The 16,869-nt window shown below is 39.1% G+C and overlaps 1 protein-coding gene across 1 annotated transcript in view; it reads right to left on the bottom strand.

Moving 5' to 3' along the window:
• CACHD1 (cache domain containing 1) overlaps positions 1-16,869 on the bottom strand; it is a 209,110-nt gene that overhangs the window by 148,164 nt on the left and 44,077 nt on the right. The gene's annotated exons all lie outside the window — the stretch shown is intronic.

Below are 16,869 nucleotides of genomic sequence, written 5' to 3'. Positions count from 1 at the left end.
CCCAGGAAGCTTCACAGTCTGTACATCGAATAAAGCAATGCTAAGGCAGGTTTTTATTTGGCCCTATTTCTAGTTCTTAGATCATCTCTTCATTCAAAAGCAGTAACAATTTTAAAAAGCACACACCCAGAACAAGAACAAAAACACCGTTGCTTACATTTCCAAGATTCTTATAACTACGCGAAAATTGAGTTGCTATAAAATGAAATTTTAAAATTATTTTAAAAGTATCATTAAGTGGGGAATTCCCTGGTGGTCCAGTGGGTAGGGATTGGGCTCAATCCCTGGTTGGGGAACTAAGATCCCACAAGCCATGTGCCCCCGCCCCCAAATACAGTCATAATGAAATTCAGAAACACAAAGTGAAACAGTACAGAATGAAATGAGGATGAAATAAAAATTTTTTAAAGTATCACTAAATGATAGTAAAATTAGTAGTGGTCAGTGGTGTGTCTACTTAAAAGGGCTCTCCCTCCTCCTCTTCCCTTCTGCATACAGGTCCTTCCGTGTAATCTCACAGGCCGGCTGAAGAATGCAGTGTTGCCATTAACTAAAGAAAACCCAGAGTGTCTACAGAGATTGAATCAGTTAAAGTGCACTGCACATGTGGGATCAATTAGGTGGAGATGACCTTTATATTTAGGAGAATACTGAAATGCCAGCCAGCCCCCTTAATGTCTGACCTATATCTGAAACTCAAGAACAGCAATAATTCTAAAGATTTAAGCACTTCAGGCTACTGTATTTGGTAATCAGTAATACAGTGTGATAGAAAGGAAGCCAGGAGAGGGAGGTAAGTGAGCTGCACCGAGAACCAGGATGTCAAAACTGGACAAGACTTTTCAGAGCTTCTAATCTGACGCACTTATCATAAAGGGGAGGAAAAGAGTGTCCGGATGAGTTATTAGTTTTCCAATTTGGGGTAAATATCTAGTTGACATTCTTTGACTGTGTATTAATCATTGAGAGATTTTTCGCTATCTCTAACATTTTAAACCCTTGGAGGGTATTTTTATTCCCTCTGTCTCTGATGGGGAATACTAATTTCTCAATGCCGTTCTTGACAGGAGACCTAATTCCAAACTTTTTTTGCCGAGATTTACAGGAATTTTATAAGAATTACAAAGGAGAATACAAAAGAATATTACAATTTTATAATATGACAACATTTGTTATCCGCAAAGAGAAATGAGTCAGGAGACAGACGTTCGCCGAGACAGTGCACTGGTGGTGGTGTTATGGATGCACCAGATACACAGCATACAGCGAAGCAAGCTCTTCTTTGGCATAAAGTTCAAATCCTGCCTCTCCCCTCACTAGTAATGCAACCTTGGGCTAGTTACTTGGCCACTCTTGCTCAATGTCCTCATTTGAAAAGTAGGAATAATAAGTCGCTCATCCATGGGATTGCTGTATTAAAAAAACAACAACAACCAAAACCAATACATGGAAAGCAATAAGTAGACAGGAATATAATAAGCATAATAAACACAGCTATAATGACCACCACCACCTCTACCACCATCAGTGTCTTTGGTTCCAGAGTTTTTCCTGCATTGAACATATGTTATTTTTGTAATTTAAATACATAATTAAAAATATTTCAAGGATGATTTCTCCCCTAATTCTGCTTTTCAGGTATTCTTACAATACAGAAGGTCATCTCTAGAACTTTTCTAGAACCCTCTTTGGATTTTGGTAATGAACTACTAGCTGTCATTTCTCTCATAAATTCAGTTAGGTAGGTAGGCAAACATAGTGTATTTAAAAGTACTTTTTACATAGTTAGGTGCTAAACAGTATATTATTCCTATGCCTGTCCCATGAACTAGGAAACAGGCCAATGATATGAACAATGTGATGCAGTCAAAGGTTAAAAACCCAATGTACGGTGCTACATGATCTTGAACATAGAGCCAAATATGACAAAACACTACAGTGAGCTCGCTTCTGGAGAAAGGTGAAAACCTTCCTACACATAAATTACTCACATAGGTCAACATTTGTTATTATTACTTATCATTATTCAAATGGTAAAATAATCTAGAGCTGTTCAAAGCTGCTCCTCCTTTCAGCTACAACAGCACAGATAGTTTCATTGAAAATATGTAAAAACAAAACAAAAAAGTCAGCAAAACCTTTACAAGCCTTTTCAGACCCCGGCACCATTTACATCACAAAGTTCAACAATTATGAGAAGTTGGAATGCTTGTGTTTCATTATACTAGCAAAACCAAGAATAAAGCATGGAATAATTTCCAGATGGTGTCCTTTTTTGTACAAATTTTCAATTCAACATTGTTCTGAAAGCTTTAGTCATCTGAACACAGAGCTGTAACCATTCTATGCAAGAATCTCGTTCTTGAATAAAGACTCAAATACCGCATTTACTGAGTTTTCTAGTCATAGAAAGAGAGCAAGAAAGAATAAAGCATGTGGTGAGCCTCTTCTACAAATAGCAAAATCAATGATTGCAAAAGAATATAGTTTAACCCCCACCATATGCCCAAATTCTCTGTAGACTATTTCTGACTTTTTTAACTATCAAATCTATATATACACATATCAAGGTACATTTTATATATAAACTTCCATTTTAAAAAGTGTAAAGATTTACAGAATCATGGGTTTTAAAAAGCTTTAAGAAATAAACTTACATAACTATGAAACAAAGAGCAATCTAGATTAGCATCTATAGCATACAGAGCAAAAAGGGCACTGCAAGCAACGGATGAATTCTATTCGGGCTCTAACAGACCTCAGATGGATCCAGAAAGCCTCTACACTTTGCCTCTGAGAAGTGTGCATTCCAGTAATTGCTTTTAAGTGCTCCTCCATACCAGTGTAGGCGAGGGCATGCAGACTCAGAAGACCCACTTCTATGTAAAGCAAATGCAGCTCCAAATGGACATGCCTCTCAAACACTTCCACTGCTGTATTAAAAATGAACAAACCCACCCCAAACTATTTTTTTTATTATGGAAAACCTATAAAAGAAGATAAAGTAGTATAACAAACCTCCACATACCCGTTACCTAGCTTCAACCAAGTCACAGTCTCATTCACCCATAAACCCACTTCCCCAACCTAACTTATTTCTGAAGCAAATTAAAGACACCCAGTAATGTCATCCACAAATAGTCTGCATAAAATTCTAAAAGATAAAGACTATTTTTGTAAAAAAAAAAAAAAAAAAAACCCACAATACTATTATTACACTAATAATAATTCTTGAATACCATCAAATACTCAGTCAGGTTCAAATTCAACTGCTAAACTTTACAGACTGGGAAGCTCTACTGGGAAGAATGGGAGCAGTAATGAGGAGCAGGACAACGTGGTAACCTATGCTTTTGTTTTAAAACTGTGCCAGCGTTTAGGGCAGAGCATGGTCTAATTCCGTGGACTCAGATCATTCCAAACTCTACTAAGGGTCCTCTCTTTCTCTTGCAGCCCAGATGCAATGCTCTTTCACTTGGAAAAGAGGCCATGCCAGAATAAAATACAGGAAGCCATTTTCCTCACTGGTATTTTCATAATTAGGAGGAAACTACTAAATGAGCCCAAATCTCCTGAATTTTGCCTATGTCGCAAGAACATTTTAAAAAGTGTTTTCTTTTGTTGCACATCTGAAACTAATATAGTATTGTATGCCACCTATACTTCAATTAAAAATAAAAGTTTTCTTTTGAAAAAATTTCAGACTTACAAGTTACAAATATAGTATGTTTCCCATGTACTGTTCACCCACCTTCCCACAACAATAACATCTAACATAAGAGTTTTTAAGAACCTGCACCAATCCACACACCTATGACCAACTGATTTTAGAAAAGGGTGCCAAGACCATTCAATGGCGAAAGAAGGGTCTTTTCAAGAAATGGTGCAGGGACAATTGGATAGTCACATGTAAATGAATGAAGTTGAACCCTTATCTCATACCCTATGCAAAAATTAACCTCAAAAATGAATCAAAAACCTAAATGTAAGGGCCAAAACTGTAAAACTTCTAGAAGAAAACACAGAGGCAAATCTTCATGACCTTGGATTTAGCAAAAAATTCTTAGATATGACACTAAAAACATGAGCAACAAAAGAAAAAGGTAGATATACTGGACTTCATCAAAATTAATCAAAGGACACCATCAAGAAAGTGAAAAGACAGCCCACAGAATGGGAGAAAATATTTACAAATCATGTAGGTGATAATGGACTTATATCTAGAATATGTAAAGGATTCTTACAACTCAGTAAGAAAAGTAATTATAAAATAGGTAAAGGATCTGAATAGACATTTCTCCGAGGAAGACATACAAATAATTCATAGGCACATGAAAAGATATTCAACATCATTAGTCATCAGGGAAACGCAAATCAAAATCACAATGAGATACCACTTCACATCTACTAGGATGGCTAGACAAAAAGTCTTACCAGAAAGTGTTGATTAGGATGTGGAGAAATCAGAACCTTTATACACTACTGGCCAGAATGTAAAATGGTACAGCCACTATGGAAGAGTCTGGTAATTCCTCAAAATGATTAAACAGAATTACCAAATGACCCAGCAATTCCACTCATAAGTATATACTCAAGAGAAATGAAACATAGCAGAACTATTCACAATAGCCAAGACACAGAAACAACCTAAATGTCCATCGACAGATGAATGGATAAGAATATGTGGTACATATATACAATGGAATACTATCCAGCCATAAAAATGAATGAAATAATGCCATTTGCAGCAACATGGATGCAACTAGAGATTATCATACTAAGTGAAGTAAGTCAGAAAGACAAACATGATATGATATCACTTATATGTACTGTAGAATCTAAAATATGACACAAATGAACCTATCTATGAAACAGAAACAGAATCATGGACATAGAGAACAGACTGCTGGTTGCCAAGGGGGAGGGGGTTGGGGGATGGATGGAGTGGGAGGTTTGGGTTAACAGATGTAAACTTTTATGTATAGATGGATAAACAAGGTCCTACTGTATAGCACAGAGAACTATATTCAATATCCTATGATAAACCATGATGGAAAAGAATACAAAAAAAGAATGTGTATATATATATATACATATACATATAAAACTGAATCACTTTCCTGTATAGCAGAAATTAACACATAAATTGACTATACTTTAATAAAAAATTGATAAAAAAGGGAAATGAAACCCATATCCACAGAAAAATCTGTACACAAATCCTTACAGCAGTGTTATTCATAGTAGCCATAAAAGTGGAAACAACCCAAATGCCCATCAACTGAAGAATCGATAAACAAAATGTTTCTCTACATCTCTACAATGGCATATTATTCAGTCATAAAGAGGAATCAAGCACTGACACATGCTACAACATGGATAGATCTTGAAAATATTAGGCAAAGTGAAAGAATCTAGTTACAAAGATCACATACAATTCTATTTCATATGAAATGTTCAGAATTGGGAAATCTATAGAAACAAAGTAGATCACTGGTTGCTTAGGGCTGGAAGAGAGGGACGGGAGGATAGGATGGTGACAGTTAAATGGTACACAGTTTCTTTTCGTGGTGATGGAAAATTCTAAAATTGTGATGAGGGTTGCCAACATTTGTGAATATACTAAAAACAATTGAGTTGTATACTTTAAATGGGTGAATTATATGGTATGTGAATTATATCTCAATAAAGCTGTTAAAAAATAAATAAAATGCATAGATATATTTTAAAAAAGAAAAAGATCCTGCACTACTGGCTTTCAGTCCTTAATTCTGCTCTTCTAACTAGCTTTTCCTGGCCATGGTCAAGCACACATCACTTCCCTACAGAAGAAGGACAAGGAAAGTGCAGATGGCTCTTGGAGATATGAATGCTTTTTATGAGTTCTAAGGAGACAGCCAAAGGGCAACATCAAAACTTTTCATTTACTACCTCTTAAAGAAAGAAGTGTCTGGAGCATAAAACACTTTATTCTTTATATCCTATACCACCAGATATAAGGAAAATGTTTGCTCTGCAGGGGGGAAGCGACAAGGCTTTCCCCACTTGCATCAAAATCTCTGTTAAGAGAGATGTATATCATGGTATTCAGTAAATACTCAATGTGTTTGATTTGACTAATTTGGGATATAAAAGCACCAGTGGGTGCTTCAGAGTCTTGTACAAGAAGGCATTCCTGAACGTAGTGCTGCCTTTAAAAAATGGTCTACTAGGAAGGTCTCTGGTCCAAGGGTACAGTATCTTCTGGAAGAAAGAGGAGACAAGTAGGAATTAGAAATCTGGGTTCTCCTCTGCACAGTCACAAGATCTCCTTCTTCTCTGTCTCCTTTTTCTCTTTCTGTGAATAGTGGTACCTTTGGGAAGAGGAATTAAGGGGCACAAGGGAGCTCCCCGGGGTTTTGGAAATGTCCTGTCCACAATTTTGACCTTGGTGGTGGGGTTACACAAGGATATACATATGTAAATTTTCATCAAGTGTACATTTAAGATTTATGCACTTGACTGTATCTTGTATCTCAATTAAAAATAAAACCAGACAAAATGGTTTCTATGAAAGCACTTTGTATATTGTCAGGTGCTATGTAACTGAAAGACATTATCATTTAAAAAAAAAATTTTTTTTTTAAGGTGGTAGGTTTCTAAGGTAGAACGCATTGAATGAGGAAGTAGTAGTCATACATTCTCCAACAGTCCTCGATTCAATGATGTTTACCATGCAAAGATTGTGTTACAGGCACTGTGTGACCACTAGAGATACAAAGCTACCATTCTTAAAGCAGCGATCATATCTAAGCTGGTGCCCTGTTCACCAAGTACTCCTCTGTGAAACAAAACAAAACCCATCTGATAGAACTACGAAATCAAGCCCTCTTCCCCATCTAAGGCTCATTTGGATCTTGCCTAGACCATATTCCAAGGTCTGTTACTGTATGATGGTGTTGGTGGTCATGGTGAAGCACAAGGAATTTATTACCTTGGGTCTCCATATTTAGGCACCTGCAACCTCGGGTAGCTCCCTACCATCCCTCGTGATTAGGAGCTCCCACTGTGGCACTCACCCTGGGTAGAGCTCCAGCTCCTCTTTTTCTTTCCCTCTCTCTTCCTTCTAGATTAAAGTTTCTGAGTAGGGTTTGGTAGGCAGAATTTTAAGATGGCCCCAAGATCTCTAGCCCCTGTTTGTACATGCCCTGCATAATCTCTGGGATTGACATTTTACTCTGTCATTAGGTTATGTTATATGGTACAGCTGACTTTCAAAAAGGGCGATAAGCCAGTGGGCCTAACCTAATCACGTGAACCCTTTAAAAGCCCAGAGTTCTTCTCTGGCTAGTGCCAGAAGGGGAATCAGAGAGGCATGCTCCAGCCGGCCTAGAAGGAAACAACACACATAGTGCAAACTGCATATGGAAGCCACCTGGCAAGGTAGTGAGCTGCCTGTAAGAATTGAGAGTGGTCCCTGGCCAACAGCCAGAAGGAAAATCGGGACCCTGGTCCTGCAACCACAAAGAAATGAGTGAGCTTGGAAGATGACCCCCAAACCCACATGATAATTACCCCCACAGCTGACACCCTGATTTCAGTCTAGTGAGAGCCTAAGCAGAAAATCTAGCCATACCATGCCTTGAATTCTGCCCTAAAGAAACTGCAATATAATAAACTGGTGTTTTCAAGCTATAAAGTTTGGGGTAATTGTTACGCAGCAATAAGAAACTAATGTAGGGATTATAGGACAGCTCAACCTGCAGAGACAGACCTAGGTTTAGATAAGGGTTCCACTGCATCTCTTTCTTAGCCTCAGTTTTCTGTCTATGAAATGGAGCTGAGTCTCTACTTCACAGAGCAGATGAGAAGATAGAGACAATGTATGTAAAGTACTTGACACATATTAAGTGCTTAATAAATGGTAACTAATATGATTTTCCACTCACTGACAGGAGATGGTTCTGAGTATGTGGAAGTTAAGCAAGGCTTTTTGAACAAAGGAATCCTGACAAATCATTTCAAAGTCTAACTGCTACAGAGTGCCATTAACAACAGTGGTTTCCACCATGGGGTTCTAAAGACAGTGTTAAGATGCCCACTTAGCAATAATTCAGTACAGGTAATGCGATATCACCTGTGAGTTAATTAGGTTCAACTACAACTCAAAGGCAGTTGGCATTATATTCAGGAAGGCCCTCTCCAGGGGTAGGCAACTCGTGTTCTAATCACGAAGGCTATACTCCAAAACAAGGCACCGCAAATGCTTCCGTTATCCGTATTAATCAGCACCAGACCCTTTGGCAATTAGCAAAGTGAATGTCAGGGGTAGACTGCGCTGGGAGGGATGAAATGAGTGGCTTATGAACAGACATTGTAAATGTCAGAAATGGGCCCTCACTGGTGAAATGAAGGATATATTCAAGTTACAAGGAATGGCCAAAATATTTTAGAGCAACCCCTACCCTTGCACGACCAAGAATGCAGCCTTGATAGGCTTGTTCCCTAAATGCCCTCACGTCCAGCTACAGTTGGAAGACTGCCAGTTGCTTCGTGCTGACTATTAAGGAAAAGAGAATGCTCCTCTGGAATGCCGTCAGGTCTAGGAGTGCAGTTTTCATGCAAGGTGGCGATCAGAGCAACTAAAGGAAGAGAGCTGGGACTCTATCAAGCATACAGAGCGATTCTGCAGGAACTATTTTGTGCCTGCTGGCTGACGTCTGGCTGTTAATCAACGTCTGTACGCATGGCAGAATCGCGTCTCAGACTTGCTCTAGTTACAGCCAGGTGGCAAGGTTGTGGGATAGTAGCTAAACCTCATTCACCTCAAGTAATTTGGCTGCTATCAAAATCAACCCCCCGCAAAACCCTAGGAGTTGTGCATAACCAAATTGGCTTAGGTCAGTTTACAACAGGTGGCAATGATTGAGAGCCGTTTGGAAAAAAAAAAGAAAAAAGTCAAAATCTGCCTGTCATAAGATGAGCTAAAACATCGAGTTTTTTGGTTTGCCCTGGAATTGTACCAACTTAGTATTATACTAACTCTGGTTAACTCAAGCTGTTCAAAGGATCTGATTGATGGTTAATGGGCAGTCACTGATAACTTTATATTTGAATTTTATTTTATTATTTTTTTTAATATAGCAGGTTCTTATTAGTTAACTATTTTATACATATTAGTGTATATATGTCAATCCCAATCTCCCAATTCATCCCAGTCACTGATAACTTTTTGCTGGAAGGAAAAACAAGTCAATTCAAACTTAAATAGTTTGGTCGGTGTTTTAAAAGTATTAGAAATAATGAGTTAGTTCTCTAACACCAAGTTAGTCAATCCTTTCATTTTAGAGATAAGGAAACTGAGGCCTGGAGCAGATGAATAATTTTTCTAAGGTGTTGCACACGTTTCCATTTCTGAAATCAGACCTCCTTAGGGTACCTGATGTGACTCTCCTAGCAATTTCTGGCTGTGCCTCAAACAAAAGGTTCCATTGCCTCAACCTGTTGGCCCCAGATTATTTAGCATCTGGAATTTTCCCACATTTCCATTGCTGAAGGCAAAAAGTTTATCAATCAGGCCAAGAAGCTACTTGAGTCTCTGAGACTTTTGAGCAAATTCTTCCATAAGTCCACCATCACATGGGTAACAAAGGGTTAATAAGATTTTTACACGTTCCTGCTAATGAGTCACCCCTCAATTGTAAAGCTTTAACTCAATTAAGTGATGCCTATCTCCAAAATTACCCCAAATAATTACCATAATGGGTGAAAGATGGGGTATTGTGAGGAGCAAAATATTAGTAGGCCCACTAGACAGAGGACCGTCTTGTTAGGGTGTGTGTTGGAAGGTACAGGTTGATGGTCTAGTGAAGGCCCTTATCCTAGGGTTCTAGAGTGCGATAGGTTGTAAATAACCTGAAAGAAAGCCCAAAACTTCAACTCCAGTGAGGCAGTGGAGAAACGCCCACGCTTGACGTGCTACTCTCTACAAAAGGTGAAACAATAATCATCCCACCCTCTCTGTTCCCAAACAATAACTTCACCAGAAAAGTGGTTCCCAACATTTGTAGTCAAAATTCTAGTAACTTGGTGACATCTGTATACCTCATTTTGTTCCTATTCCACGAGGTAGAAAAGGCACATGTAACTCAATCCATTTCGGAGATGAGGAACTTCAGACTCAGAGATGTCACGGTTACTTAGCTGCTTTGACAGAGCCAGGCATGGAACCTAGCTCTGCTGACTCCAATCCCATGAGGTCCTGTGTTAAATTTTGCATCGTAGCCCCCTTCCATCCCATCTACCATTGCCTAATATCACCATATTCCCGTGCAGGCATTAAAAAAACAGATTACATATGAACTTGGTTGAGCAAAAGAGGACACAAATCAAACAGTGGAAGATGATCTTGGATGTTGAAAGCCAGGTTTATGAGTCATTGATTCTCATTGGAGACATAGCACAGAAACGTTTTCAATCCCCGTGTGTGTTGAAAGTATGTCTGCTGCTGTTATCTCAGACGAAAGAAGTTAAGCATAGGTCATGAGCTGACAAATTACTACACTTAAGCTCTTCCTCCTATCCCATAATGGATCCTCCTCACTGTAAGAAGATACAAACATTTAAAAATCACTAAACCAACCAACACCTCCCAGGATCCTCTACAAAGGTTTCCTGGTTCAGTACGGGGAGCCTGGAAGACATCAAGTCTGTTCAAAGAGGATCACAAGCTGTGCTACCACAGGATTCTACTTTCCTTCCCTCTTAAGATCTAATCATTTCCTTTGTTTCCCAAGGAATACAACCATTACAGCCACAGGGCTGCCAAGTTCAATCAATGACATAGAGTAGGCAGGGCAGCTACCCTGGGGTAGTGGAATACACTTTTTCCCACACATTTAAAGTGTAAAAGGTTAAGCTAATAGGAGAAAGAGGAGCAAGGAGCTACACGGCCCAGGTCCCTCCTCCTGATGAGGAGCAGCACGGCGATGATGATCGAGCATGTCACTTCTCTGCTCAAGACCTCTCAACGGGGACTTCCCTGGTGGTCCAGTGGTAAAGAATCCGCCTTCCAATGCAGGGGACGCGGGTTCGATCCCTGGTCGGGGAACTAAGATCCCACATGCCCCGGGGCAACTAAGCCTGTGAGCCACGACTACTGAGCCCACACGCCCTGGAGCCTGTGCGCCACAACTAGAGAGAGAAAACCCGCACACCACCACTAGAGAGAAGCCCGAGCATGACACAAAGAAGAGCCCATGCCACAACAAAAGATCCCACATGCCTAAACGAAGATCCCACGTGCCGCAACTACAACCTGACACAGACAAAATAAATTTTAAAAAAAGACCCCCCAATGGCTCCCCATTACTCACAGCGGCCTCTAAAGCCCTAGTGATCCCTCTTCCTCTCCTCCTGCCACCGTGGCCTCCTTGCTGTTCGCCCTCACCTTAAGCCCTCTGCCAGGTTCTTCCCAGAGATCCACATGGCAAACTCCCTCACATCCTTCAAGTCATATGCTCAAGTGTCATTTTCTCAATCAGGCCCATGGTGAATACACTATTTCATGGCAACATCAAAGGCCACCCGAGGCCCCTACAAACTCTCTTAATCCTCCTTACCCCTCTTTCTTTCTTTCTTATTTAATAGCATTAGCCACTCTCCAACACGATATATAATTTACTTCCCAACATTCATTATGTCTATTGTCTAGCTCTCCCCTGCTAGACAATTGGAATGGAAATTCCATGCCAGAAGGGACTTTTGTTTTGGTAACTGATGAATTGGTAGAACAAAAGAGTGCCCAGTACACAGTATGCACTCAAATATTTGCTGAATGAATGCATAAAATGTACCTATGTGCTAATAAATAACAGCAGGTAGCATTTGTTGAGAAATGTCTCAGACATATAGCAAGAGTTTTACCTGCATTATCTCCTGTGATCCCCCCAACCTATGAGACAGGTACTAATAGTATCCCCAATTTACATATGACAAAACTGAGGCATGAATGACTTGCCCAAGGTCACATTGCTAGTAAGCAGAGAAGCCAGAATGAAAACCCAGGTCTTTCTGACTCCAGTTAACTCCAATGCTCTATTTTCCATTCCAGCTCTGCTAGATAAGTGTCTATAGTTTTGTTTTTGGTGGAACTCCACCAGCGTTTATTAGGGGAAGGGTCTGGAACACACAAAAAAAATGCTCTAGTAAATTCCAAGAGAAAAGTCTCTACAAAAAAGTTTCCCTAGAAACATTTCTATATCAGAGGATATCCTCCTGTCATATAGCGGTAAGAACAATCATCAAGCGGATGTGTCGTTTTAAGTGATACGACACAAATGAACTTATCTATGAAGCAGAAACAGACTCACAGACGTAGAGAACAGGCTTGTGGTTGCCAAGGTGGAGGGAGAGGGAGGGATTGGGAGTTCGGGGTTAGCAGAGGCAAACCATTACATACAGAATGGATAAGCAACAAGGTCCTACTGTATAGTATAGGGAACTATATTCAGTATCCTTTGATAAACCATAATGGAAAAGAATATGAAAAAGAATGTATATATACACGTATAACTGAATCACTTTGCTGTGCAGCAGAAATTAACACAACATTGTAAATCAACTATACTTCAATAAAATAAATTTAAAAGATAACAATCAAGAAGATGAAAACTTGGGTTCAAATCCAGACTCATTCTCCCAACCAGCTCTGAGATCAATCAGGGATAATAACCGATGAAACAGGGATAATGACGCCTAGCATGCAAGACTGGTTTAAGGATTAAATGAGAACTGTTCATGAAAGTGCAAAAAAAAAAAATCTGGCTCATTATTTGGTCCTTTCTTCTTTCCAATGTTGACCACCTCAATTACAGAACCTTTAGTTTGTTCGTGAATGAACAAACATTTATTAAGTACCCCGTGTGTGCCAAGCACCATGCTGGATGTTGTGATTACAAACGCAATAAGATGGGCTGTTATGTAGTCAGGCTCCCAGTCTAGAGATGAGGCAGGTCAGCAAACCAGCTATTCTAGAACCACTTGAGAAATGATGCCACAGAGATATGTGGACATCACAGGACACTTAATGCCAAAATGAACTGCTTTGGCTAAAATGAGAATGGAGAGATAACTGATAATTGATTGCCAAGTCACCAGAAAAAAAAAGAATATGAAAATGACAGGTAAATCAAGAATTGGGACTACACTGCTGAACAAAGGACCCATGTTACATTATCCTTAGCTTAGAATTAATCTGAAAGTGTTCAGTATCAGTCTAGTTTACATGCTACTTAACAAGAAAATGACTACTTGAATAAATAAGAATTTTCTCAGATATTTGTGGTCCGTATGTGAGAATCCTATTAACCAACTCTTATACCACGTCGTCTATGAAGCATACCCCAAATTCCAAAGACTTAAGGATCTCAAAATCTCAGGGTTTATACATGCTTTTAATTTAGGAAGTAGAAGTAGGCAAGGGGAGGGATGACATTTCAATGTCCTCCTAATTTTTAAATTAAAATCAGTGAATCCCAGAGTTGTCACCATGAATCCCAGCCACTTTTCCATAAATACAGACAGATCAGCATGTTAGTTTAATTTCTGTACACCACTCCAGACCACCTGCATCCCCCAATAGTGTCAGATAACAGGCCTTTCTTCATACATTAATTTTACATTACCCTCTCACCCAGGCAGCCGGGGAACTAACAAGCAGTCCCTGCGGCTCAATCTGAACAGAACTGGCATACGTTCAGGCAACACAACTACAGCTGTTGCATAATAGCACTCTTCATTTGAGGAAGCCACACCACCACAAATACTAGTAGTCAAAATGATTTAAGAAGGGGAAAAAATGCTTTGAGATATTGTGAACTTGCAAGGACAGAAACTCATTTTCGTTTTTAATTGCCTAAGCTTATATTCCAAAGGTCCTAGACAAATGTCAAACCAATCAGACTGGAAATGCATCTGGTTTGAGGAGACCTCTCAGGGTAATTTAAATTCAGTCTCTCACACCAAGTGGCAGGGTCTGTATTTTTTCCTCTCTGTTTTCATTATAACCTGAAAGTGAAATTTCCACAGCTCCCTGGTTCTGTTTTCCACAGTATACAACAAAGAAATTATTTTTTAGAGGTACAGTGTTCAGTTAAGGTGAGTAGACATTGCTAAATTGTTAAACAGTTTGTGTTAATGAGACTTCAGGATTCATTATGAGAACAAGAAAAAAAGTCTAAGAATTCCTACTATTCAGATTAATGTACAGCCCTAATTTTTACCCTTCTGTGTTGTGTGTGTGTGTTCCTCCCAAATCCAACTGTAACGTGACAAAAATCACATGGATACCAACATGCCAACAAAGAGATCTGGAAAACTTGAACATGGGGAAAATATCTCCATTATGACCAAGAAAGAACATATGAGCTCAACAGCCCATGAACTAGTCAACTTCATGCTCTTTCTCAGCATAGATATAAAATAGATTATTTAATTCTAATTACAAAGGACAAATAAGGACACTGTAAGAACAAATCAGGCCAAATTATGCCATTTACTTTACAAGTAGAAATTGTATGAACTAATATATACCTTGATTTTTTCAAGACATTTGATGAAGTATTTCACACTTTGTCCTTGAGATCAAGGTGACACACTGAGCTAGGCTGTCAGACATGGAACTCGGATACCATCATAAAACTAAGCCATCTCTGGAGACTTAAAAGAATATAAATAGGGGTGATCACATAGCTTTGCTGCAGAGGTAAATATCAATAATCCTATGGTCAACTATGAATCTAGCTCTGTTGCCTACGAAAACATTCCTTCCCCAGCCATAGTTCAGTTTTTCAAAATGTAGAGTAAAAGGAGAAATTCCCTCCTTACAATGTTAAAGTTAAAACACTTTTATGTAAAGCTATGAAAGAAAAGAAAGAAAGAAAGAAAGGAAGGAAGGAAGGAAGGAAGGAAGGAAGGAAGGAAGGAAGGAAGGAAGGAAGGAAGAAAGAAAGAAAAAGAAAGAAAGAGAGAGAAAGCAAGGAAGAAAGGGAAGGAAAAGAAAACCCACAGTCAAGCTGGCAAGAGTCCTTTTCAGCTAGATAGCCATATGGACACCTCTTGAAAAAAGCCATATGGTTATACTTGTTATTTTTGGCCTCTTTACCCTTAACTTCTTTCTAGTATATAGAGGTCTCCAGTTATTACCACCAAGTGATAAATCACTTTGAATTTCCAAGGCTACAAAAGGAATTTACTGGCAACTGTTCCAGGTTTCACTTTTAGCTGCAGACCCTGGAGAATTCTTAAGTGAAGGATGCTCACATTTTCCAAAAATGTTATTTTACTGAAGCTAGGTCAAAACTTTAGATCTAAACTTTATCTGGATAGCTAAGTTTCAAATGGAGAAAGTAAAACACAGGTGGGAATGAATAGGATACAGTAAGAAGAAACTTACCAGTTTAACCTTTCCTCCAACAGTTTTTTTTTTTTTTTAAGAGAAAGGATGGGGAAAGGGACCCCCTGAAAAGATTACCTGGACCAGAGGCTGCAAACTGGCAAGCTAACCTGACCTGCATCAGTCTTTTGTTTGACCAGCAAAATGTTACGGGTGTTTTAATTTGAGCCAATGTTTAAAATTCAGGAAATTTTACTTTTAACAAAAATCTGGATTTTCAACATGTTTTGAAAAACTGGAAGATCTGGCAATACCAGACTAACAATCCTGCTACCAACAATTGGCTTCCATTGACAAGAAACTGTCTCCTTTAGATTGGTCATACAGTCTTTGGTTTGCCACATACGTTTAAGGCCTACTTCACTCGTCCATTTTCTGACTGGCAACCTATCAAAGGACTAGAAACGAAGCACTGGTTTCTTCTTGGAGTCCTTTACGTCTCTACCCTTAAGGTATGACTCAAATGCCAAATGCTGCCTTGCCTTTGATATATTAACTGAGCCTTGCAGATTTATCAAATTCTACCTTGTATCACGTCCTTCTATACAGTTGCTCAGAAGCAGGCACAGTGACTTACACATGGTTATTGTAAGTCGCTTTTCTCCATAGCACTTAGCACAGTGCTTTACCTTGAGTAGATATTTAACAAAATGTTTAGTAGTTATCTCACAGCTCTTCAGCTTGCAACAGGCTTTTACATATAGCATTCTACCTTAGAACAGTGTTTCTTAACTAGGGGTCAATTTTGCCCCCTCCCAGGGTACATTTGACATTTTTGGTTATCAAAATGGGATGGGGGGTGGAGGAGAGGGGGAGCTGCTGACATCTAGTGGGTAGAGGCCAGAGATGTTAAATATCTTAAAATGCACAGAGCAGAGCCTTTTCCACCACTACACGTAGTATCATTAGCGTCAAGGTTGAGAAAACCTGCCTTAGAACAACCCTGGTACGACCTATAACAAATTTGCAGACATAGTCTCAAGTGGCTTACTCAAGGTAAACCAGCTTGCAGTAGAATCAAGGTTTGAACTCTGGAGACGGGCTCTCAGAATCTGGTAACAGTAATTGATAATAGAAAAACAGAACACAGTAAGGATGGAAATTTGTGCCTCGTTGGCATGAACTTGTGTAAGAACGTTCACAGGCCAGAGATGAACATTTAGCTAACAAAGTGTATCTGATCTTTTGTAAAATATATAGTGTGGCCTGATTATGATAGCGTCTGGGAGATACTTGGTAGAAAATAAAACTTAACCATATCTCATGTCAAGTTCACCACATACATATACTGAAAAACAAAGTTCTACTCCCGAAAAGAGACTATCATTAGCTATTCAAAACAAATACATGAAGTGACACCTAATACATGTGCTGATGAATAGAGAATGCAAACGACTGAAATAACAGTTTCAAAAGAAAATTCCTCTTTAGGAGAA

Source organism: Eschrichtius robustus, chromosome 3 (genome assembly GCF_028021215.1).
Source record: "Eschrichtius robustus isolate mEscRob2 chromosome 3, mEscRob2.pri, whole genome shotgun sequence".
Taxonomy (NCBI): domain Eukaryota; kingdom Metazoa; phylum Chordata; class Mammalia; order Artiodactyla; family Eschrichtiidae; genus Eschrichtius; species Eschrichtius robustus.
The sequence above is the reverse complement of the archived record's forward strand: the minus strand, read 5'-3'. Positions and strand labels throughout refer to the sequence as shown.